Source organism: Odocoileus virginianus, chromosome 13, assembly GCF_023699985.2.
Source record: "Odocoileus virginianus isolate 20LAN1187 ecotype Illinois chromosome 13, Ovbor_1.2, whole genome shotgun sequence".
Lineage (NCBI taxonomy): Eukaryota > Metazoa > Chordata > Mammalia > Artiodactyla > Cervidae > Odocoileus > Odocoileus virginianus.
The window spans coordinates 42,692,119-42,719,472 of record NC_069686.1 but is presented as its reverse complement, the minus strand read 5'-3'; the positions used below and the strand labels follow the sequence as shown (position 1 = coordinate 42,719,472).

The following is a 27,354-nucleotide window of genomic DNA, read 5'->3' as shown; positions in this document are numbered from 1 at the left end:
TCTAGGAGACATTTACCATAATCTTCTACAGACTTTTTTTTTAAAGAAATGTGTATTCCTTGATGGATTGGCGGAAGTTAAATTAGCAGTAATGTGTGTAAATTACTCAAAAGTTCAAAAAGCTTGAAACCTTTATCACCAGCTGTAACATTTTGTTGATAACTGGAAATTTCTTACTCTGAACTCTTTTGGCTTCCCACAGGCTCGGGGCATGAACACTTATTGACTGCAGACTGTTTCCCAGGCTTTGACTATATGCTTTATCTATCTCCATTACACCCTCAAAGTATCTTGTGAGGGGGGCATGGTGTTTATTCCCATTTTACAGGAAATGGATGCTTAAGAGAGATCACAGACTTACCTCTACATATACCAGGTGAGTGATGAAATCTCTCTGAAGCCTACTTCCCAGCCCACTACTATATTCTGGGTCGACTCTTCTCAATCATGTAGTGTTATTCTCCTGCCATCTCCCCATGTCCCAGTTCCCTATCAGCATCTCAATGCCTCAGAACATGTCAGCATGCCAGCACTGTTCACAGCCCTGGGCTTTGGATGTATTGTTCCATTCTTACCTTCTCTGCCGGGCATGCTCTTAATTTGCTTATGGTTTTCTTTTTCTTTTTTTGCAATCAGTTCCAGCATTGGAATGGTCACTGACACTCTTCATACTGGATCTGGCAGAGTCTGTCCAAATTCCTAGGACAGTGCGTGTATGTTTTAACATTTTAATTTTTAACCTGTCTCTTTTAAAAGAGCCTTATTGAGATATAATTCACGTATCATTTAACTGACCCATTTAAAGGCCACAATTCAATGGCTTTTAGTATATCCTCAGAGATGTACATCCATCACCATGGTCAACCATACAATATTTTCATCACCACAAACAGAACCCTTGTATCCTTTTCCTGTTATCCCTTTCCACTCCTGCTCCTCACCTCCTTCAGCCCTAATCGGTTTTCTGTCTCCTTGGATTGATTTGCCTATTCTGGACATTTTATATAAATGAACTCACATCATATATGATCTTTGACACTGGCTTTTTTCACAAAACAAAGTTTTCATGGTTCAACCATGTTGTAGAATGTATGTATCAATACTTCATTCCTTACTGTAGCAGAATATTGTTCCATTGTATGGATGGACCACCTTTGACTTATTCATTCATCTATTGATGGACACTTGGGTGGTTTCCACCTTTTGGTGACTGTGATTATTGCTGCTATGAATATTTATGTATGAGTTTTTGTTTGAAGACCTATTTTCAGCTCTTTGGGGGATATACCTAGGAGTGACATGCTGCTGCTGCTAAGTCGCTTCAGTCGTGTCCGACTCTGTGCGACCCCATAGACGACCCCATAGCCCACCAGGCTCCACCATCCCTGGGATTCTCCAGGCAAGAACACTGGAGTGGGTTGCCATTGCCTTCTCCGAGGAGTGAGATGACTGGGTCTCAATTCTATGTCTCACTTTGTGAGGAACCATCAAGCTATTTTCCACAGCAGCTATGTTATTGTATATTCTCATAAGCAATGCATAATGGTTCCAGTTTCTCCATATCCTTGCCAACCACTTGTTATTCTCTGTTGGTGGTGTTGTTTGGTAGTAGACATTCTAGTGGATAAGTGACCTAATTTTTAATATCCTTTTAAGGCTTTTAAAGAAAGCTTTATGCTTTTCTCTTCTGTGCTCCTAAGCACTGGTTTACACCTTAAATTATGTGCCAGCACATCCTATAATCTCTTTCTCTGCCCTCTTACCTTCTTTTTGAAACCAGGATGAGCAGTCTTATTTCTTTTGTATTCCAAGGGTTCAGTTATGCTTGTGAATGAATGAATAAAGGAATGAAGGGAGTTGTGGGAACAAGAAGTACTGGGAACTAACATTTATTTATGATTACTGTCATTGTGCCAGGCATAGAGTAGTGCTAACCTGTATTATCTTATTTAATTTTGTAAGACTAATAAGAATTTTATGTTCTTCATTTTAGAGAAGGAAAAATGAAATCAGAGGAACTATCTTGTCATTCAGCCATCAAATACTGAGCCTGGCTTCAAACTCAACTCTCACTCCAAAACATGTGTTGATTTCAAAACATGTCACAATAGTAAAAAAATAAGAGCCAGTATCACTCTTATTACTGCCACTGTGACTGCCTCCATCCTGTGCCGTGCACCATGATGGCTATTTTTGAGGTACTATCTAATTTAGTCATTGTTAAGAATCTAGTGAGTCAAACATTATTATTGTTTCAGACAAATAATCCCTGAAAAGTTAAGTAATTTGTCCAAGAACCAACAGCCTACAAGTGATGACCTCAAAGCCAGGTCTAAGTACAAAGTGTTTGTACTTCTATCAAGGTAGGGAAAATGCATTGGAGATGTGAAAGGTTACCTGGTTATCTGACAGAATGAGAAGTCTATGAGGTAACTGGGCAACCAGAATTCCCAACAATTTTTCCAAGTAGTTTTGGTTTGCTTAATTGCCTCCAATCCTGATTTTGGTGGTATGCCGATATTTGGCTAAATCTATGTGAACTGAGAAAAGCACTCGGTGACCCTAAAAAGAATCTTCTGTTCACTGACTTATTGTGTTTTAGATAATCTCACCTATAATATATGTAAAGTATAGTACATCTGATTGATAATTTTTAGACAGTAATGAATTGGCTACTCCTGCTTCTAACAACTTGGTTATCCATGCATCCGTCCACTATTTATGCCACATAGTTGTTTTTTCTTTTACTGCATAAATTCTATCTTAAAGCTATATGAAATACTGGTAAGAATTCATGGTAAAGATAAACAAGAAATTTTGTGAAAAGTATAGAAGATTTTAAACAAACATACTCTGATTTTATACTGATTTATATACTCTGATTTTAGACTATCTTTCCAGGGTTTATAGTAAGCTATTAAATACTGGAAATCCTCTTCATGGTCATGTTTTGGGGGCAGGTATAAGAAGATACATCAAGTGACTTTAAACTTCAAATAATTTTAATCAATGTATTTTCTCATTCTCAATATCCTGTTTTGATGTTTCACCCATTTTTTGTGTGTGTCATGCTCCTCATTGCTCTTCCTGTCTTTTTCAAGTTCTTTTTATTTAGTTCAATAGAGGACTATGTTACCATTTGGCATATGTCTCCCTTGTCAGTGACATCTTGAAAATTAAAAAAAATAATACCTCCCTTGCCTGCATCCACTCAGGTTGGCTGCCTGTAACTGCCCCATGCTTCAAAATATGTCACCTTATTAAATTCTGCAAATTGTTCTGAACATTGTCTCTATAAATGTTTTGGAAGGGCTTTACTGTCAGGTCAGCTTTCTAAGGGCTAGAAATATGTCAAACCTGGCAGCCTTACCTTTATTTAAGAGCCAAAATACAAATAAGTAGATTACAAAGCAATCAATCAATACAGCGTTGCAGGATGTTACGGCTGGCATTGACCTCGAAGTTCGGCACCCTTATTTTACAGATGAGTAAGCTCATCTGTAACTCTGTAGGAGATGGGGTTTTGCCTTGACTCCATTGCAGCTGGCTGGGTCACCTTGGACATGCTGCTGTGCCTCAGTTTACCCATGTGAATGAGAGATGCTTTCCCTTTCTTAGATAATTCCCATGCATTTAACCACGTCAGGTCTCTAGGTGCCATGAGAAAGGTGATACATTTGATGCATTTCTGACTTCACACAAAACATTCCCCTTATATTTTATGGGATCTTCTTATATATTCTGTAAAATTTGGGCACACTGTCAATTCATAGTTATTGGCAAAAGCATAACTTTTATTCACTGTTGAAAGAGTAAATAAACGAAGATCTTTTTCCCATTCGTAGTGTTTCTTCACTTTTTCCCTGCCTGGTTTGTTGTCGCATGGTTGCTTGGGGATATTAGGTTACTGACCTTTGTTTTTCTTTCTATGAGAAGCTTTCACTAAACTATTTGGGGGGGCGGTCATGTTAGAAACAATGACTCTCACATGCAAGTAATTAAATAGATGTAAGGCAAGAAAAAGTGGCACCAAATTGAACTGATTAATTTTCCATTCTGAAAAGTTGTGGAGCCTAATCTGAAGGTTTTCTGCCAGCGAGCACAGGTTTTCTGAGAATATTTCCTCCGTTTGGTTACATGGTGACATGGGTGACTTTAGTAGTCTTACAAGGCCCGGGCAGACAAATTTGGGAAGCTTGGCAAACAATCTAATCCGATATTATGCATGCTTTTCTACTCAACTGTAAAAATCTATTTCCTTCACATATCACCTGCTATTCTTACAGCAAGTCTTTGGAATAGAGAGCCTAAATGTGTCAAAAATATATAATGTGTTTGTGATCGAAATAAATAGAGACTGGGGTGATTTAACAAACTTGCTTTCACATGTGCTGGCCAGCACATGCCGAACTCTCAAGTAGGTTATGTTAGCTTTCCCACTTTCAATGCCTTTATGGATGTGGTGTTTATATATCCTAGATTTTCCAGGGCAACCCTGGGTTGTAAATATTCTGTCCTGTTGTCCCCTAAGTACAATCATGGTTGTCAAGCTATGTGTCATGAGTTTGGGTTTGGAAAATATGGACGCCGTATGTCCATCAGGGCCTGTTTTTTCTGGCCCGATGCCTGACTCTATTGCCGTACCACACTCTACCCCTTGCCCGCTTTCCATCCTCATCAAAGGCTTGTTTCTGTTTCAGTCCACTTGCTCTCTCTGCCTAGTGTCTAGGGGGCAATGTGAAGAGTAAACTAATCTATGCTAATGGGCAAGCCAGAGAAAATCAGGGTCAGGAACATGCCCCCCTCTAGAGTATTCTTTCTCCTTCCAGGTAACATAAGTGGCACTCGGGAAATAGGGCCTTGGCTTTGCTCATCTGTAAGCCAAAGTCCTTCTATGGTTGGTTTGGGAGTGCAACTTCCTTGGAGAAGGCGGGAGCCTCCTTATTTCACCAAGGATGGCCTCGTACCCTGTCTATATCTGAGGCCAGCTTTGCGTACGTGCCCCAGATATGATTAGATCCCTGTAACAGAAGGAGAGGGATAAAAGGCCAATGTGCCAACTTCACTTCTCTGCCCACAATTGTTTATTCTCGTATGTGTACACGACGCAAATCCTCTCTTTTACAAACTTGGAAAGCAAAATTGTTTTATGAAAATATTTGCTGAGACAGCAAGACACATCTATGCCTCTCCATTCTTAACCCCCTGTCCCCACCTAACCCTGACTTTAGAAAAAATTGTGTGTGTGTGTGTGTTTTCCCTTTAATGAGGAGGCTAAGTTTAATGTTTATAGAAAGATGTTTAGGATTATTTGAAATATTTTGTAGATTTCATGTTCATTGTCTGGCATTTTCCTTTCAGCCTAACCTTGTTATTTCTGTTTATTTTATGTGATTTTATTATGTAAACATAAAGACTTCCACTAACTGTCCAAACAACTTGCTTTTAAAATCTCCGCTTAACCACTTTTATTTGTATCACATTTTTTTCGCCTTGTCTTAGTTCGCTACTTAACTGTGATAAATTCCATCGAATCTCCACTAACTCTTTAACAAATAACTCCCCATTCCTCTCTGTTAAGCAGTTTACCTTTCAGAACTTCAGTCAGCATTTGGAGGGCAGTTTGTGTTACCTTAGAAAGCAGCATCGGTACCTTGACTTTTCAGTGCTGGGAGCATTTGCTGAACCAGATGCTTTCAGTATCATCCATTATTTTTAATCATATACATGGTTAAGCCTTAAGATCAGTGTCTTCAGTTTGTGGACTCTTTAGGAAACTAGAAGAGCAAGCAAGTACATTATGTCTTTAGAAACAGGATACGCGTCATTATTATCCTAATCAATAACTGAGTAATTAAGCTGCCTTATTATCAAATCCAGGCCTTCCTTACGGTCTATTATCAGTTCATTTGCGATCTTTTATGTCTGTGCGTGAGCGCTCAGTTGTCTACACTCAGCTAATTTAGTGGTCACCTGGTCTCTCTGAAATCTTCTCTTGCTTTAGTGTCTGATTCTTGTAACCCCATGGACTGTAACCTACCTGGCTCCTCTGTCCATGGGGTTTTCCAGGCAAGAATACTGGAGTGGGTTGCCATTCCCTTCTCCAGGGGATCTTCCCTACCCAGGGATTGAACCCTGGTCTTCTGCATTGCAGGCAGATTCTTTACCAGCTGAGTCACCAGGGAAATCCTAATGATTGTATTTAACCAAGATCCTCGTATGTATCAGATATGCTAACTTCTGAAATCTTAACAAATCTGAAAGATTGGTATTATTGTTCCCACTTTACAGAGGGGAACATAAGTTTATGGTGAGTAAATCATATTTTTTCAGTCTTGTACAGCCAGTGAGAATAAGGCTTACATTCAAACCAACGTCTGTCTGACTTAAAAACCCCCATTTCTAACCACTGTGCTTTAGTACTTCCTGTTAACGATGGATAAAGGTGTCTGTTATGTAAATCAACATGGTCATTGACTTCCTTCTTTTATACTGAAATATCCATATATGAAGTCATTTAATATTAGCCCCATCTGATTTTCTTTTTTGATCTGAAAAATGCCAAAAGCATATCATATATCCATACAGTCATATAAAATAAGAATTGAAAAGACTTCCCCATCTTTCCAAAATCTTGCACTCCTTAGCCAGTATATTTTTAATGTTCTCCTAGGTTTATTTAGATGTGACACTATAGACATTTCCTTTTTAATCTTTAAATGTCTTGAGTTTTATCTTGAGTTTTATTATCCAAAACACTACATCTTATCATTTTCTGCTTGGATAGGGAACATATCCAAAATTTATTCCTCTGAAAAATGCTATAAAGGATTGTCTTTTTTTTATAAGGCTTTTGAGAGTCAAAGTCTGTAAACTGTGAATCGGGCAAGCAAATAGTTTTAAAATATTGACTTTCCTCTTTTCTCCTGATATTTGCCCATTGTTAGACTGTGGGGTGAGAGAGTTAGTCAGATACTTAATTACTTCATAGCATTGTTTCTCTGAGTGGAGGATTGGATCCTTTCCTCTTTTAGATCAGAAACTTCTTTTAAAAACAGATACTTAGGATTGACTCTTTCACGCTTCCATCCTTTACTTAAAATAGTGCTTCCCTGGCAGTCCAGTGGTTATAAGACTTCGAATTCCAATGCAGGGGATGCAGATTCAATCTCTGGTAGAGGAGCTAAGATCCCACATGTCTTGTGGTCAAAAAAAAAAAAAAAAAAAACACCAAAACATAAAAAGGAAGCAATATTGTAATAAAAATTCAGTGAAGATTTTTACAAAATAGTCCACGTCAAAAAGACTTCCCTGGTGGTTCAGATGGTAAAGTGTCTGTCTACAATGCAGGAAACCCGGGTTCAATCCCTGGGCTGGGAAGATCTTCTGGAGAAGGAAATGGCAACCCACTCCAGTATTCTTGCCTGGAAAATCCCATGGACGAAGGAACCTGGTAGGCTACAGTCCATGGGGTCGCAAAGAGTCCGACACAACTGAGCGACTTCACTTTCACTTTCCACATAAAAAAAATCTTTAAAAAAATAAAAATGGGGGCATTTTCATAATGAATGGGTCTAGGAGGCAAGGATGAAAGGCTAAAGGAAAGGCAGTCACTGCTGCAGACGGTCAAGTAGCACTTCTTTGGCTCCTTTGAAATCTTCAGAGTTGGTCTTGGGTAAAACTGAGTAGAAGGCAGAGCTTGCCTTCATTTTTTTTTCTTAACTAGGGCATTCTCCTTTCTGCCTTTGGGCTCCAACTAAAGGCTGTAAATCTATTACATTTCCAGTTACTTGCCAGGGATTTTGTTTTCATGTGTTTCTCTCTGCTGGACTGTAAACTATGCAAGCCGTGCCTCTGTAACCCGGTGCCTAGTTAGTGCTGAACCAGTGGGTATTAAATGAAGACAAACCCATGTATCAGTAATTGGATAATGATAGTGATTGCTGTTTGGAGCCTATAGAATAAACCACAGGGTTTCCCTTGGTGGTTCAAATGGTAAGGAATCTTCCTGCAATGCAGGAGACTCAGGTTTGATCCCTGGGTCGGAAAGATCCAATGGAGGAGAAAATGGCAACACACTTCAGTATTCTAGTCTGGGAAATCCCTTGGAGAGAGGAGCCTGGCAGGCTACAGTCCATGGGTTACAACAAGTGGATATGACTGAGCAACTAACAGTTTCAGAATAAACCTTAGAGATTTTCAGTAAGACACCAACATTGTGTGAGAAGCAGAGTGTACTACTAGATAGAACACAAGTCTGGAGTCATCACTGTCCCAAGTCCTCCACTCACTAAAAGAACGATCTTAAATGAGTTCTGAGGTTTTTGGTCTCAGCTGTCCCATCTGTAACATGAGCATAATATTACTCATGACCTGTGTCGCTTCAAGATTCAATGATAAAATGATACAACCTGCTTGGCCCTGGTCTTCAGACAACATTGACTTATCTGTTTGTTTACTTATTTCAGTTTTAAAAAATGTTTACTAATGGTAAAGTACCCATAAGGTAAAATCAACTACCTTAACTGTAACTTACAAGCATACAGTTCAGTAGTGTTAAGGACATTCACATTGTTGTGCAACCCACCTACCGAACTCTTCTTGCAAAACTGAAACTATCTAGTTTCATTAAACTACATTTAACTACAACTTCCCATTCTCCCCTACCCCCGCCCCTGGGAACCACCATTCTACTTTCTGTCTTCATGAATTTGAATAGTCAAGCCACCTCATATAAGTGGGATCTTACAGTGTTAGTCTCTTTGTGACTGGCCTATGTCATTTGGAATAAATTCTTCAAGGTTCATCCATGTTGCAGTATGTGTCAGAATCTCCTGTGTTTTTAAGGCTGACTAATATTCCATTGTAAGTACATACAGACCACATTTTGTTTATCTTTCATTCATCCACGGACACTTGGGTTTTATGTGGACACCATTTGGCTATTATGAATAATGGTGCTATAAACTTGGGTGTAGAAATATCTCTTTAAGACCCCACTTTCAATTCTTTTGGGTATATACCCAGAAGTGAAATTGCTGGATCACATGGTAATTCTATTTTTAAGGTTTTGAGGAACTAACATGCTGTTTTCCATAGTGACTGCACCATTTAAAATATATTCCCGCTAGTGGTTCACAAGCGTTCCCATTTCTCCACATCCTTTTCAGCGCTTGCTATTTTTCTCTCTCTTTTTTTGATAACTATCTATCCTAAGGGGGCTGAAGTGGTATCCCATTGTGGTTTCGATTTGCATTCTCCTAACATTATTTATGTTGAGCGTGTTTTTATGTGCTTTTTGGTGATTTGTATTTCTCCTTTGGTGGGATGTCAATTCAACTGTTTTGCAGATTATATAAAATTTAATTGATAGCAATAATAATATGACTACTACTAACACCCATTCATTTGATAATTTTTTTATTCGACTTCATCTGTGCCAGAGCTCACTCTAGGCAATAGAGATACAGCAAGGGAAAAATCGACAAAAATTCATCCTCTCAAGGATTTGACATTCAAAATAAATGAGTAAAAAATAGAATGTATTAGGGCTCCCCTGGTGGCTCAGACAGTGAAGAATCTGCCTGCAATGTGGGAGACCCAGGTTCCATCACTGGGTTGGAAAGATCCTTTGGAGAAGGGAATGGCAACCCACTCCAGTATTCTTGCCTGGAGAATCCCATGGAGAAAGGAGCCTGGTGGGCTACAGTCCATGGGGTTGCAAAGAGTTGGACATGACTGAGAGTCTAACACACACATATACACACACACACATACCCACAATGGAAAAACTGAAATGGGGAAGGAAATAAGTTAGGAATTGGGAATGGAATGACATCTTCCCTGAGAAAGTGCATACAGTTTTGAAGCAAGTGAGGGAATAAGTGCCAGCAGCATCCTGGGAAAGAACTTTCCAGACAGGAAATAGCCTGAACAAATTCCCAAAGCAGAAGTGAGCCTGGTGTCAGCCACTGGGCTGGAGCTGGGGAAAGGAAGGATCGCAGGAAAGGAGGGCTGAGGTAGGTGTGTGTATGTGTGCATACTTGAGCAGCCATATGCTGATTCAGGTAAGATTCAACCTTGTAAGATCTGCCAGAGAAAATATAGAGTCCCCATTAAGTTTTAATTTCAGTTAAGCAAATGCTTTTTTAAAAGTATGAGTGTTTCCCAAGTATTGTATGAAACACACTTGTACTAAACGTTATTCATTTAACTGGGCCCTTATATTTTTATTTGCTAGATCTGACAATGCTCCTTGTAGGCTATCATAATGACAAGCTTTTACTCAGGGTTAGATGGGGGAGTCACACCATCTGATTTAGCTTTAACAAGGTCACTTGCTGTTGTGTTGAGAATATACCCCAGGGAAGCAATAAGAGAAGCGGCCAGACCAGAGAGGAAGATGCAGCATTAATCTATGCAAGAGATGATGGTAGCTCGGACCAGAGTGGTAGCAGCAGAAGTGGTGAGAGGGGTCAGATTTTGAAGGTCTTTGTCAATTTTATGTATATGCTTCTTCTAGGAATTTTAAAAGAGGATATCCAAAGTAAGCAATGTTAATATAAAGGAATGACCATTCATTCAAAATAATATTTATTTAGTATTTGCACTGTGCTAGTACTGACACTGTCCTATTATTGTACTGTACTAAAACTGTACACTGCACTAAGTTAAAAACCCAGTCTCGATACTTAATGAATTTGCAGTGTAACTGGCAGAATTCTAATTCTGTGTTGTCTGGGTAGGAGAAATACTCGAGGCAAACATGCTTGTACCCTACAGCTCTTATCAAGTAGATGGCATCTGTTATTTTATAAGAAGGGTGTTTATCCTTTAAAAGAAGGGTGATATTCAGACAGTTTATCCTCCAAATGGGGATACTTTTTTTCTTTTGCTGTGCCATGTGACATGCGGCATCTTAGTTCTTTGATCGGTGATCAAACCAGCGCCCCCTGAAGTGGAAGCTTGGAGCCTTAACCACTGGACCACCAGGGAAGTCCCTAAACTGAGACACGTTTGCAACTGAAAATGTGTTACTAATAATTAATCCAGGTACAAAGCTGCAAATCAACACTGTCCCAGGCAAATTCAGATCAAAGATCTTTGTGTTTTTGAGGTCCACTCCAATAGTGGTTTTGAATACAGGTGGTGAGAAAGGAGCATAACACTTCACCTACTTTTAAACTTTTAAGTGAATTCCCATGGTTTACCTATCAACCATGAGAAATAAAACCTTTATTATCCAAAAAATTAGGAATAACATGCTGGCAAAATAAAGGAATTGTGACCTCAGAGCAAGACATTTGTATGTTTATTAGTTGGTTTGCCATAGATGATCTGGATGTGAACCTATAGTTATTCTTATAACAAATGTTCTTTTCACTGCTTCCCTGTGCAGGCAAAAAGCATGGTTAAGTGCAATTTGACCTGACTTACAAAGAGTGTACAGAAAGCTCCCTATGACTTCCTTTCTTTGGATGGTACTATTTTGACTCATCCTGTCTAGCTTGTTGAAAAGTGCTTGTTATTCTTACTAAGTGACTTAAGGGTTTTTAGACATCACACTTATCCTTAGACCAATAAGGCAGAAGCATGTGAAGGATTCATAGCTTTACTGCAAGTTTTTTTTTTTTTTTTTTTTACTGCAAGTTTTATATGCTGGAAGTGAGGTATATATATCCTACCTTATGGAAGGAGTCTATTTTCTGCTACTGAATCAAGCCTGGGGGCTTTTTGGTCATTGCAGTGAGAGTGCTCATGAGTAAATGCAGATGCATTTTAGTGCCTTAAAATGTGATTTTAAAAATTGTTCAGACAATCAATATACTGTTGTCATCTCATCTCTTCCGATTTTCCAGTGTAAATTTGACACTATTATTCTTTTTAACAATTAAAAAAAGTTTTGGCCCTCAAGTTACCATTATAAGGGATGCATTCTTGAAGTTATGGTTACATTAAAATTCTTACTACAAGTAAAGCCAGCTAAAAATGTTTACCAACTTGAATTGAGCTCATCATGTTTTGTTTGCTGAATAGTGTTTTGTGATTTTACCAACATAAGAATGAGTCTCCAAACTATTTTTAAAAGTGGAGCTTTTACTCTAAAGAAGTGCTTGCCTCATTTTCTTCCTGCTACTCCAAACAAGATGTTGTTTATTACTTTGAAACACTATATGTAAACCCCAGGAATATGTTAAATATGATTGAAGTCTTGGCTGTCTTTAACAAATTGAAGTTTCCAGAAATTTAGCTGTGTTTAAAAACCAAAGCCATGTTTTCAGGAAAGATTTCTATTTCCAAATATGTGGTTGCCCAAACCTTTTATATTTTCATGTCAAATTCAGCTGCCAAATAACACACACTGTACCTTAGCTATAATAGAAAAACACACATAGACTTCAGATTTTAAAAAGCACTACAAGAACAACTATGATCATATTTCTTGAACGTATGCTATTCATATGCATAGAAGTGTGTTTTTTAGAGTAGGCTCTGTAAGACACTGGTCACTTATACTGGTACAAATTGACATGCACAGCACAAGATTGGCAGTGTGGAACAGCCGATCTGGGAAAATACAGGAATTCCTAGCCAGACCAAAATATGAGGTCAAGGAAGTCACTTTTATAATAATAGTGGTTATCCGTTTAATGTGTGATCTGGCAGTGATATGATGTTGACCGTAGGCAATTATGCATATTTCTAAACCAGTTGTGATCAAGCCCAGAGTAAGAGAAATCCCCTAGCTTGTGATAAAAGGGTATTTATTGCCCTTCTCTTTCCATCGTCTGCTTTACTTAATCATTTATAGAAGACAAATTAATAGTGAAAACCAATTTCATTTTGTGTTTTATTCTGTATTCATTCCTACATGTTAGGGATATCTATTAATATGTGCTCTTAATAGTTTTGGCACAAGTTCAATGTCAACGAATGAATGATGCACACATTTTATCATGTTCTTAAGGGATAATAATGTGCTTCTCCAGAACGGTGTGTCTTTATTTCTTTGGGGGCAGGGTTCTTCAATATGTGTCATAAGGGATAGAGACCTATCAGTTATTTTTTTTTCCTCAGCTAGTGCAATGATGCAAAATTTTTGTTCCATTATAATGCATTTTCTTAGAATGGCATTATCAGGAATAGTGTATAGATTAATGCCTGAGAAACTAGCTGATCACATGGGGCTATATTTTCCTTTATCCCTTCAATGTGACGGAAAACTCATATTCTATATTTTCATATCAATGACAATGTGATGACACAGCAAAGGAGTTATATTGGCTTGTTGCACATGTCAACTGTAATCTTCTTTGTGGAAAAATATGTTTATTTTGAACAAGAAAAAAGAAACTTGAGTGTTTCAAGTATCAGGAAGGCTATGTTGGAGAGGATAGTGATTGGCTGTTGTTTGCCTACTCCGTGGGCAGAACAAGGAGAAATGGGATTGAATTTTAGTAAAACGGGTTTAAATTAGCCATGCAGAAGCACTTACGTAAAACACCACAATGGGTTGCAATGGTTGCCTTCTTTTATTCCCAGGCACTCCATCTGCTGTATTCCCCAAGGCTCAGCACAGTGCCTGGCACAGAGAAGGTGCTCAACTAATGTCAAATGAATACAAAGAAAGAATGAATAAGGGAGATGCTTATAAAAAACATAACTGGGTATTAATTTTAAAGTTTAACAGCACCATTGTTTTAGAACATCTGCAGAAAAATCAGAACTGTACATATTGAAAAATCTCCCTGGAATTTAAAATGATAACAATATGCCACATTTACCTACTTGCAGGCATGCATGTTAAGTTGTTTCAGTCATGTCCGACTCTTTGCAACCCATGGACTGAACCCCTCAGGCTCCTCTGTCCATGGGATTCTCCAGGCAAGAATATTGGAGTGGGTTGCCATGTCCACCTCCAGGGGATCTTCCTCACTCAGGGATCAAACCCGAGTCTCTTACCTTTCCTGCAAATTGGCAGGAGGGTTTTATACCATTAGCCCCACCTGGGAAGCCCTATTTACCTACGACATAGATTCCATTTTTTTTTCTTCAGACATTTTACTTTTAAAACAGTACCGTATGAAGGATGTGGGGCTGTCATGTTGGGAATGGTGGGCTGGGAGACTACTGACCCTAGCACAGGTCACTACTGGTGGGGAGCTGGGGCTATTAGCTGCAGGAGTTGCTTTCAAGAGGCCTCTGAAGATGGACTATTCTGGAGATACTAAGAGGTATGTAATGTATCTACTTATTTTTGAAGGGTTTTTCCACTGACTGATTTTTTTGGGTTTTTTTTTTTTTGTGTGTGTGTGTATGTGAGAAAGAGAGGGAATGCGGTCAGTTATTTATTATTCTTTCTAACATTCAGCTGGACCTCAAAAGAGGATTTTATTTGAAAGATGTGAAAAAGGACTTAAAACAAGGGGCCAAGTGCAGCCACCGGACAGCGAGGAGTTCTGAGTGCTCAGAGAAGGCATCCCTTCCATCCGCGTGTGGACTGCTTGCCAGAGGACTGGCCAGCGCCAGATTTTAACTGGAGAAACCAGTCGGCATTGCACAGTACCCAGCCCTTGGGTTGAGGTTTCAGTGGCTCAGGCTCCAGGGACTTCTGCGCAAGGTTTCTGGTGACAATGGTGTTTGGGGGTGATGTGAGCGGGGCCCCTTCCTTCAGTAGGAATGGAAGGCACTATAGAGCTTACAAGTTTAGTGAAGCTAGGAAAATCGTTAAGGCCTGATCACAATTATACTGGGGCTTCCCAGGTGGCACGGTAGTTAAAGAATATGCCTGCCAATATAAGAGATGTAAAAGATGTGGGTTCGATCCCTGGGTCGGGAAGATCCCCTGGAGGAGGGCACGGCAACCCACTCCAGTATTCTTTTTTTTTTTTCTTCATTTGTCTGGGAAAATTCATGGACCGAGGAGCCTGGTAGGCTATATAGTCCATGAGATTGCAAAGAGTTGGACATGACTGAACACACACACACACAATTATATTGTTTGCAAATTACAAGACGTACAAAATCCAAACTAATAAATACAAGCAAAATGCAATCTTGTGTCAGCTTCAAAAAGAGAATTGTAAAAATGTCATTACATTTGAAAACAGTTTTTAGGTTAAACATTTTCACTCTGCAAGCCTTCTTCTCTGTGCTTGATGATGGCTTGGAAATAGCTGATTATAAATTTGGTCGATCACAAGAGGCCTAATATTTCAGAAACACAATTATAAAAGTTCCTTCAAAATGTTTACAGCAAAATGACTGTGCTTAATGTGGTCCACTGAAATCTGTTTGATATAATTGCTCTCTGTAAGTCATGGTATATGCAATCTGCAGAGCATTTAAGTGGACTCAAATCTGGGAGATTGAGTGGGAAAAAGCATGAGGTTAGGGGTATATTTTAAAGGGTGCTCAGAGCATATTACATAGGTGCCTAGCAGTATTTCCTTATAAAGTGAAGTATCCAATGATTCCTTTGCTTTCAATGAAATCTTTTACAGCATGCAGAGAGAGAGCTTTGAAAGTGATGAATCTAATCCTGTAGTATATTCTACTTGATAGCCAATCTGGATGAGAAGAAGGTGAGACTTTGACCGCATGTGAAAAATGCTGTGCATCTTAGTGATGTGTACTTTTATGTTAAAATGCTCAAATTGGTTTAATCTTTATAGCCAGGACAAGTGCTCATTGTCTTCCAGCTGACTGCACTCCTTTGGTGTTACTTGTGCGTTGGGAAGGGAGATGACAACTCCAGTTTCAGTGAGAGGAGTTGTAAGTGAATGTACAACTCTCCATGGAATAGAGTTATTTCCTAGCATGCTCTGAGCTTTGCTTGATAATGTGAAATGATGATTTTAAAGTATATTTTATTCCTTACATAACTACACTGTTTGCACATAAACACATAAGAATGCTGGGTGCTTCCATTTCAGGCTGCTCTTAATTTTGTTTTTAACATCCTAGAAGGGCTAAACTTGTAATTCAGTGAGTCCTTCAGTGCAGGCCATTAAATTTTATTAATTAATATAGTTGTCTAGTATTTAGATAGAATAAATTGCTCATATTTAATTTTATTAACATGTATTCTTAACACATGCTTCTATTACAGACACTCAGGTGTACTTATGTAATAACAACTTTAAAGTTCATTTTATCAATGTGTACATATTTGGGATGTAATATTACTATAGTGTTTTTAGCTCTCACACCTCTCTTTTTTTTTCTTTCACAGAGCATTATGAAATATTTGTTGCAAGTATTCGTTCTATTCTTGATAGATGAGGCAACTAGAGGCATGAAGTATTGAAACAAATTGCAAAACCACAGTCTTTGGTTAATCCCCAGGGAATAGCTCTTTCCAGATTTCCAAAGGAACACTCCCAACAGCCTTTGATGAAAAAAGTCAGGATGTAGAAGTTTAGTGATTAATTCTCCAGCTCCATGCTCTTCCCCAGGTTAGCCCAATTCAAAGAATCTTTACATAGAAGATAACCCACAAGCCCCCTTAGGAAGGGGCAATGTATGTCTTGCCCACCTGTGTTTCCTGGGTATGTGTGGGTACTCAGTTGCTCAGCCCTGTCCAACCCTTTGCAACCCCGTGGACTGTAGCCTGCCCGGCTCCTCTGTCCATGGAATTTTCCAGGCAAGAATACTGGAGTGGGTTGCAATTTTCTCCTCCAGGGGATCTTCCTGACCCAGGGATTGAACCTGCATCTCCTGCATTGGTAGGCAGATTCTTTACCACTGAGCCATCTGGGATGCCCCATTTCTTGTGTACATCACCATAATACTGACTAATAAGCATTTGTTGACTCAATGAATGAGTGAATGAATGAATGGGAGTAAAGGCGTCTAACAGGCTTGCCTGTGGCAACTGGGGTTCTCTGGAAAGCTCAGTAACAGTGGACCTTTATCTTGACCAACGAGCTGGCACATCCTGGGAGCACACCACCGTCCAAACATCTCTCTTGGCTTTGCCCCATCTGTCTGCTTCGCTCATTTCCTTCAGGGCATCTTGAGACCCAAGTCTGGTGCACAGACCACCAATGTTGATCTGGTTCTCTGCATCAGAAGAGGTTAGGAAATGTGGGTCCTGTTCAGACTGGATGAGGTAGGTGAAAGCGTTCTAAATGCCTCCCAGCTCATGATGGGTTGGCTGCTACAGCAAAGGCAAAGAGGAAGTTCACCTTCCAGCTGTCTGTGCAGGACTTGCGCCCCATGTCTGCCTGGCTCATCACCCCTCCGCCTCAGCATCGTTCTCTCCTTCCTTCGGACCTTTCTCAGAGACAGCTAGCGTGCTCTCTCCCCACAACTCCCTCGGCTGCATTCTGCCGGGTGCGATCCTGATGAACTAAGGAAGGTGCAGTGAACAGCCCTCCGCGGTACCTCGTGTTGCGTCCAGGGAGCACGCAGCTGAGGTTACTTACTGTCCCCTGGTCTCTATCGTGCCTTCCCGAGGAGGGGCACACGGACAAATTTCTCCATGGTCTCATAACCAGGAGTAATTGTGTCTCTCCTGAGCAAATGGCTTCTTCTTTGTTTTAGGGACACTGCAATTCATGTCAAGGATCATGTTTCCCTCTTTATGTAGCCTGTCTGAAAGCTCAAATTCAAATTTACAGCCTACCTTGGGCAAGTATATAAGATTTTCTTGCAAGAATTTTCTCTCTCAATTTCAGTATGCTTTTCCTTAGACTCATTTTCCTCATCTATTTTAAATTTAGTCTGTCTTATTGTAGTAAGTGCGGTTTTGTTTCTTTGTATTTTGTTGTTCGCTTTGTAAATAAACCAAGTTAAATTCTTTTGAGGAAAAAAAATAGGGTATAAAGAAACAAAAATAATGACCAGTGTGTTTATGTGACACCTTTTAGTTTTTTTAAATTCCCTAGGCCTGAATTTCATACCTTTTCCTCCTCTGATCTCAACATCAATCCACTGCTGTCTAGTGTCATAATCCATTCTGTATATTTTTAAAGGAATTTGACCATTATATTAAAAGTAAGGTGTTTACAGCTGATCCCTACAGCTGCTCCTTTCTAGCCATGTGACTTCAGCTAATTATTTAATCTTTTTCATTTGTAAGAAGAGTAATACTATTTTTGTGTGAAAGTTATGAGGATTATGTGAAATATACTTTGTAAAGTATCTAGTAACTTCTTTGACACATAGTAACCCTTTTGTTTAAAACAGTCTCATAAATGCACTGGACTTGAACTATAACTGCTTCTTCACTCAGTAGCTTATGACTTTGGGCAAATCATTTTACTTCTTTGGATCGTGTTTTAATCATATGTGATTTTATGGCATGGCTTAGAGAGTCCTTACGGTTCTGGTTTTGCTGTTATTCTTGGCTTCTAAAGTTGGCCCTAAGTAACCTGTGAGAGTGGGCTCCATTCTGTCCTCCCTAGAAATGGTATGGATATATTCATCTGGGCAAAGAGATGTCTGGGGAAAAGGGATTCAGATCTGAAGTAGGGAAATGGAATGGTCCATTGTGTTGGTCTTTATTTATTTACTGGTATTGATTATGGTATTTGCAAGGGCAGGGTCTTCTGGAATACTGTGAATTACTAGTGATTAAAGTCCTGAATTCAAGTGGATTTCAAAATACCTGGCATTACGGATGCTGCTCTCTGTAGTGAATAGTCTGTAACCCAGTTGCTTGGTGAATACATGGAGAGGCAACAGTGGAACAAAGGAAGCTGCTGGTCCATGACCATGTTGGCTAATGACCACGTTTGGTTCAATCATGGAGTCAATCAAGACAAGTGTCTGTGTCCAAGATATGGTTTCTACTCAGGCACTGTTGGGCAATAGGAGATCTCAAAAGCAAGAGGAAACTCATTTATCAAGAAGATAAGTAAGAGTTTGTAATAGATGATGTAGAAGAACAATCTACACTGAAATGAAGCTACACTCCTAGCAATTCATCAAGATGCAGGGGGCCTTTGTGGTTAAGAGCACAGAATTCTTTAATGTGTGGTTTTGTCCATGTTACTTAATCTCTCAAAGCCTCAGTTTCCTCATATCTCAGAGGAATATTGATACCCACTTTATATGATTGTTCTAAAGAGATAATATAAATGCTAAGATATGTTACTCATGGGTAACTATTATTAAAGCTATAGGTACTGTTACAAATTTCAAATTCACACTGGCCTTCAAGGCATTGCTACTCCTAATCTAGTAAACTATGCATACTACAAGAATAAATGTTAAAAAACTAACCATTCGGTGAACAAATGATTGGAGTAGAGTGCATATACAGAGAAGAAAATTTCTAATAAATGTTTGAGTCCATGTACCATTTCCATTAGTTTTGTCCCTGAGATCTCACTTTAAAAGGATAACCATCTACTTTTGCTTTTGATTGATTTCATTCTGTGTGTATGAGTTGGGATTATAAAGACACTGGTTTCTATGAACTTCCCCCATTACTCCAAAACCCCATTCTTTCTACTTCTTTTGAAGCTTTCTCGTCTCCTAACTTCATGTGGGATAAATGCAAATTTGCACAGCTTGTTTGAAGAAAGCATTATGACCCTGAATCCTGAGAAGCCTTTATTTTGTAACATAACTTTAAAAATGGTAAGAAAAAAATTAACTCTGAAGAAAGTGAGTGTTAAGAGACTGTAGAGCTACTGTTACAGAAACAGAGAAACCACTGAAAACTAGTCTGGTTTGGGTTCAAGTATTTTTGTCTCAATGAGCTTTAACTTTTGCTTGGTCCCCTGAAAATTCAGTGAAATTTTGAGATTCTAAGTGGTGACAATGTGTGGTGGCTACAGCCTCAGAACAGAGCACCTGGGAGTGGCGGTTTTCTTGTGTTTCACTGTTTGAATCTTTCAGAAGAGAAGTGAAATTCTATAATCCGAGTTTCATTGATTTATTTAATTTTGACCTGCATTTTTATGTACAGTTTCTCCTATGTTAAGTCATATGCTGGGCCATTTGAATTTGAAAACTTATGGATAATTTTGCAGGCAGTATTTTACTAGAAAAGAAGTTAGAACTGAAATCTTGGATTCTGGCCACCTACCACTTAAAAATCGGGATACCCTTAATTCAGTTTTGAAAAGATGTTCCATATTTATTGGTTGATTATTAAATTAATGTACTGGTTTTTATAAGTAATTTCTCTACATTATTCTTAAATTTAAAACCTTTTAAATTGTGGTTAAAAAACACAACATAAAATGTGCCGTCTTCACCATCGTGTGTACAGTTCTATAGTGTTAAGCACTTTCACACTGTTGTGCAAAAGAGCTCCACAACTTTTCATCTTGCAAAACTGAAACTTTAGACCCATTAAATAATAACTCCCCATTTCCTCCTCCCCAACTCCTGGTCAGTTCAGGTTTCAAGTGGGATATTTATGAAAGTGAAAGTGTTAATCACTCAGTCATGTCCAACTCTTTGCAATCCTGTGGACTATAGCCTGCCAGGCTCCTCTGTCCATGGAATTCTCCAGGCAAGAATACTAGAGTGGTAGTCATTCTCTTCTTCAGGGATCTTCCCCACTCAGGAATTGATCATGGGTTCTGCATTGCAGGCAGATTCTTAGCTGTCTGAGCTACCAGGGAATATGTTTTGTGGTTGGGTGAATTGCCGATTGTAGGGTACTGTGTGTTTACTTGAAAGTATGGGCAAGAGGCAGGAATGAATGTTTTTAGCAGGTACTGATATCTCAGTGCCTTCATTTACTTAACTGAAAGTGTTTAATTAATGCTCAGGGTCCTGGATGGGAAATGAACATCATGGAAGAGGTTTAAGTGAAAAAAACTTAAAGGGTAAGTGAGGTTCTGAGATCCTGGTACAGAGCTCCTCCACTTATTTAAAAAGTTAAGATGCTGAGATCAAGTCATCTTATTGGTCATGTACTGTTACTACCTTCATAGCTACCATATACTAACATGCTGGGTGAAATAACGGCAGGATAATAATGATGAAGGTGTTGATATGACAGTGTTAATGACAATATTGATCGCTCAGATTATGGATGTTTCATTCATCTGTCAGATCTCTTGCCTGATAATGTTGCAAAGTTTGGAAACTGTGTTTGATGGTACTCCTTTAGCCTCCGCATAGTTAAATTTATGGACCTCATGATCTGGAGTCACTTTAAGACTTGGTTCTTGAGTGTTTCAAGCACATTTTACGTTAAACAAATTTTTAATGAGTCAACCTGGGAATATATTTATCATTTATAAATTTGTTTCCTTGTTAAAAATGTATTTTGAGTCCAAAACAATAAATTAAAAATTTTAAGGAACTGATCCTTTAAAGTATCTCAACTTGTTCTTATAATTTTATATCAGCATTTAATCAAATATTTTAATTTGGTTTTGGAATAAAAGCTATAGCTTAATTTTAATAATGGAGAACATTAGGATAGCTAAAAATGAACAACATTGCATATATTAAGTTCTTTGAGTTAACTAAATACAAAGTCATTTATATTTAGTTTTTGACTGAAATATAGGGTAAGCATTTTTAAGCTTCAATCGAATTTTTTAACAATACTTTTCTTATTTTGATACTACCATCAATTTTCACATCTCTCAACTCACATATTTTGTCTGCTCTTGACTAATTCTGAGTGGTAGGGAGAGTTAACCTAAAATTAACAGTGTGTTTCAAGTAGTCTACAAATTAGTTGATCCAAGCACAGATAATTAAGTATGGAAGGTGTTAGTACTACTTAGACAGTGACGGGCTACAGGAAAATAGAATGAGAGAAATATGCAGTTGTAGTGAGTTTATTTAACTGAATCTGGGTGGCAGTATGCTCCTGAGAGTTTTTTCTAAGGTCTTTTCGATGGTGGAGTATATAGAGATAACCCCAGTACTGATTAAAACATTGGCATATGAAAAAAAGCATGCTACATGTTTTACCACATTCATTGCTGGGATTGATGAGCTGATTTAGCAGATTTAAGCCTGGGTTCTTTTCCTTTCTTGAAACCTCACCTGATTCTCTCTCTCTTGATAGGGACACCCTTCCTGGTTGGAGGAAGACCATTTTTAAGACAAAATAATATGGATGACTACAGTTCTCTGCAAGCACCTACACCAGAATTAATATGGTGAGGGTACTCTGATCAGAACCATCAGCTACAATTTAGCAACATTTAACAATATGGAAAGGGTCCAGGGATAAGTAGAAGTGGGACCAGATTAGAACCTTGGAGACTTACCTTGTGGATAGGTTAAGGAAACAATAGTGGTAACTTTATTAATATTTATAATACTTACCAGTAATTGAATGCTTTCCATGTGCCATATGCTGCATGCATCATTTTGTTTAAGCTTTACAAAACTTTGTAAGGTAAATCTTCTGAATAATCCCATTTGGAGATTAAAAAAACCTCCAGAGATTTGGAGAAGCTAAATCATGTTTCTCAAGCTGATGCAAGTGGTAAAAGATCTGGGATTCACCCAAAGATTGCCTGACCCAAACACAAATATGTCAGTTTTCCTGCTAGTGTGGCTATGGTAGTGGTTGGGGGGAATTTGAGACTTAGCTGCTGTTCTTTGGGTGACCATTTTGCCTAGTTATTGCCCATCAGTTAAACTTGAAGTCCTTTACAAAGTTCTTCTTTGTTCTGCTTCCTTCCTCTTTTTTATGTCTGGTTATTTTCTTCCCTCTTCTCATATCACTCTCAGATTGGATGCAAAGGTCACGGTTCCTGCTCATTCTCTTCTCATTGCAAAACCTGGACTAATCAGGACAGAGGAGCCAGAAATATGGTGACCAGTCAGTTTCCCTTTCTATGCACTTTAGCCCAACTCTCAGAATGAATTTAGATTAGGCATACTCAAGGATATCCATGAGTAATAACTATAAGCTTTGTCATAGGTAACTGTATTGGGTGTGTTTAAATGTACAACTCTGTTTTTCTATTATGATGTGATATTTCATGTTGACTTGTCAAACTGAAAAATACCCATATTGATTTTGCAGAAAGCTTCACATGTGAGATAAATGCACTCAGAGACTCCTCACAAGTAGCTCTTTGGAGCTTCAGATGTGAAATGGATCATTCCTCAATCTGTAATAGACCCTTCTGTGAAGCTCTTCAATCAAACCTGAGAATTCAAGGGGAAATTGAGGGGAGGATGAGAAACCCCTACAGGGGGATTTGCGATAGTTGAGAGAAAACCTGGAGTATTTGCTGCATCTTTTTTTCAGTTCTTTTCTTGAGCATCTAGCAAGATTGTCAATCACTGTGCAACCTTACATGCTATATGGGTGTCGTACCTGGGTACAGCAAGACAAGCTATAGAGGACTCCCTCTTTGATTCTTTTCCATTTGTTGTTTTTCCCTTACAGCCTTCAGATTATTTTTAAAGTGGCTATTTTAATATAGATTTATTATTTTATTATTAGATTTTCTCTTTCCATGAAATTATATTATTAGTTGATAGGATGAATTTTTTTTTTATCTTTTGAGAAAAGCATAAATAATCTTTTAAGAAAGTTCATAAAGAATGATAACTAGTTGGAAGAACTGTCATATTTTGTTAAGTGATGATCCTGGTACATACATCTTATTTAGAACTCATGTTTGTAGATGGTGTAATGACTTTTAATTAGTTTGTTTTCAGTAAAGCCATAAGACAGATTTACCCCTACTAAAGGAAGCAGCATTGCTCTGAAATTAGTTTTAATGTCACAATTTTTATTTATTTGGGGGCACATTTTCATTTGGACATTTCTAGGTTAATGAAAAGAAACTCTAGAATTTTCAATGGGCTATTTAGTTTGGGGGAACAGTTAATCCTGACACCAAACTGAGTAATAAAACCTATGCTTTGGAAGTTATTCTCAAATATAGAATATGTTTGGTGATAGTTTTTGGTGCTGAAGCTGCTGTGAAATGATTGCTATCCCCTATCTGTGTCATAATTTCTCTAAGCCATGGAGATGGTGTTGTTTGTAAAGCTTGAATATTAGTATAATCTTAAGAGCATATTAATTGCCCGGGAGGCTTACATATTTGTTCTTCGCATGTGATTAAAGATCACGGCAGCTTATACAGCATAATTTTAGAGATGGAGAAAATGACTATTGTAATACTTGCTACTCTCAGTTTCCTCTACAGCAGTGCCCTTACACCTTTCTTTTTCAGGCGTTTTGTAGCATCCTAAACAGAAGGATATTGAAGGGAGCTGATTCTGCTTTGATCCTTCTGCTTGTTGTCAAAGCGCTTGGGATTGAAGAGACTGTTGGCTACAATTGACTGTGACAATTAGGAGATGATCAGAGCCCTAGAGTGGAGCACTTAAAGGGTAATTTACATGTCAGTTTGTCGAATAAAAAAAAAAGAAGATATTCAGCTAAGATTTTTTTCCCCTCAGAGCCTTGTAAACTGCAATTTGTGCTCTGGTAAGAAAAACCTGGCAGAGGACTTAGGCTGGCCATTACCATTTGAAAAGAAGCGATCATAAGGCCGCCGCTGAGCCCTTTGTCCACTGAAAATGCTGATTTGCAGGCAGTGAGTGAAAGAGTGGAACCGTCACTAAATAAAACCTAGAGCTAGGTAACTACCCTTCCACCCCCCATGCCTGGGGGTTTTTTAATGCTGGCTAAAGGTGCTTTTTAAAAAACATATCTTAAATCCTACAGTTACTATCATTATAACGTTGTTATTGGTCCGGAATGTTCTTTCCTAAAAAAATAATAAAAGGATGCATTGAGAAAGTGGGAGGTGGAACACACGCCAACAGTCAATTGAAAGGCTAAAACTGGCCATCAGTGGTATTTTATTCTTTTCCCTTTTGTACATCATCACAATTTTCCTCTCATCATCCTTTGCACTAGGCTATTTTCCCCCTACTGTATCAGTGTGCTCCTAGATTTTCCCATTTTTTATTTACACTCCAATTTTAAAGTGGGAACTGTATTTCTAACCACATATTTAGCCTATTTAGGTGTACTTGGCTAAAAAGTAATGTAGTTTCAATCTGTGATTTGCTATCCTCATGTGGTCATCTCTGTACTTTTCTATTACGTAATCCACATAAACAAGTAAACAAAAATAGCTAAAAAACTAAAAAAAAAAAAAAAGATAATTGCCCATAAATATATGGTGATCCATTTAATCGTCAAATAGAATTTTAAAAATTAGTAATTTCAAAAGCTTTTTTGTTCCCCCACTGGAAATAATTAATAATGAAAGAATAATAATAACTATAGTTTCAAGATTTTCATTTGGATAATTATCTGAAGAAAAAAGTCAATCAATATAACCATCCTATCCAGACATTTAAATTTGGTCTGTGTATTTATTTCAGATACATATTAACTTTCGCTGGCAGATACATTTTATATTCCATTTTTTTGACACTTGGTTATAGTGAAGGGCATTTGTGGAGAATCAGCACAGTTAGAAATGAATTTGTCTTTATCCTATAACAGTAGCCTTTAGTGATGAGAGCTAAGAGTATGCCCTTTAAAAAGTCAGTTTCCAGCATCCAGTTGCTGTTCTGGACACTATATGTTGAGTTTTAAGACTGCCCTTACTTTAAAGACATTCACTACTTTCAAAGAAGAGGGCTTTATTTCTCTTCATTTAGAGTAATATCTTAACAACAACAAATGGGTTTTTTCCAAGAGATACCTTATGAAAGGAGTCACATTATACTTTTTGGAGTTTCTAAAAATCACAACAGTCAATGGTGGAGAGAAATCAGTAATTCATAGGCAGATGTCAATGCCTCCTGACTGCTTTGCAAGTGCCCCTTCAAAAGTTTCTCAACTCTAGTTTTCCTGTGTGCGTGGTTCCCCTTGCAAAGAACACAGTAGCAAGAGAAAATAAAAATGAATAAGTTCATAGGTTATTAAGTGCAAAAAGGATAATGAGACAGGGAGTCAGAGAAGGTCTGGGCTTCCTTAGCATGTGTCTGGAGAAGGCAAGCAATGGTAAATCTGTATCAAGAATCTGGCACAGCAGGAGGTGTTCGTCTCCCAGGTAATGGGTAAATGATGAGCAGATGAGCCATCCTCCTATTGATTTAAGCATTTTGTTCCAGCCAGTCACCATTAACTTTGATTTGTTTTTACTTTCCTCATAGGTTTGCATTTAAAACACTCTTGAAGCACTAATTGTATAAAATTCTGGTAACTGCACATTCTCTTTTTAGAGGGATAATGAGTGAATGAATGAAAAGGCAGGGATGATTTACCAATCTAAGCCAGGATTGTCAGAACATTTCTATTTGACTGAAATTGTTTTGGAAGGTGAGCTGGAATAAGAGTCTTGCAACTAAAATGAAGTGACTCTGCATGTGGTTCTTGGATGTTTCCCTTCATCGAAGAAGTCCGCAGAACTGTTCTGAGGCTTACACATTGATTTCAATTTTATTTATGAGAGAGTATTTAGGTGAATCCAAAGAAAACATTTTAAAGTATGCATATTTGACTCTTAACAAGTAAATAGGAGTCTTTGAGAGCTAATTTGGAATTACTTGAAATGAGTTTTCCTATCACCATCATGGTGTTTTTTTCAACGTACAAATTGCAATGTTGTGACAAAATAAATTATTGAAATGCTTTGGAAAGTTTTTGGAAATGTACCCAAGAAAGCAGTATGTAAATTGTCTGAGTTAATACACATGTCAATTTATCAAAATGCTGCTACTGAAAACTCCAAACACCTTTAGCATAACATTCCAGAACATTTTCTGTCTTGTTTCAAGGAGCAGCTCTTTCTTTGTACTTGTTTGAAGGTGGCACTACGGTTACTGAGGTTAAGCACATAATGTTAACGAATTCCTAAATTTGAATTTCTGGTGAACATTGATTAATTTTTTTAGTTGTGTCCCATCACTGTTTACGTTTTATCTGGCAACCCTAGGTGGCACTCTGATTAGACAGACATTGCAATCATGCATTGAATGGACAATTTAATTATTTATAAAATAGAAATTGTCATTTATGAATAATTTTACCTTTCACTGTCAGAACAGGCCAACAAACTTTCCTTCTTCAAATAGAAACCAAAGGACTTTTGAATTCATCAAGGCTGAGTTTGTAATATCCCCTGTCGTTTTCCTAGGGAGCTGTGCAACTCATCATTTCAAGTGGATAGTCATTTCTGTCTAATATAATGGAGACTTCAGAGAAGGTGGCTCAAGAGGCTGGCTTACCTACATTGATCAGGCTCTAACAGAGAATGACGCAATGAAGATGTATTTTTGTGAAGCTGCATCCTTTCTTTGGTGGTGGCATTGTGACTACGTATACATGTACATATGTTACCTATCCTCTGGGTTCATCCTCATCAAGGATTCCTTCTGCCCAGTGGCATTTGAGCCAATAGATTGAGACTGAGTTTTTCCTTGGATGAG

At 38.2% G+C, this 27,354-nt stretch overlaps 1 long non-coding RNA gene across 2 annotated transcripts in view; it reads left to right on the top strand.

Moving 5' to 3' along the window:
• Positions 1-25,589, top strand: part of LOC139038067 (uncharacterized) — a 42,768-nt gene extending 17,179 nt beyond the window's left edge. For both annotated transcript variants that reach the window (XR_011490991.1, XR_011490992.1), the window contains exons 3-6: positions 203-376; positions 1,994-2,198; positions 21,995-22,088; positions 22,967-25,589. This is a non-coding gene — a long non-coding RNA (uncharacterized lncRNA). The remainder of the gene's footprint in view (positions 1-202; positions 377-1,993; positions 2,199-21,994; positions 22,089-22,966) is intronic.
• The last annotated feature ends 1,765 nt before the right edge of the window (positions 25,590-27,354 follow it).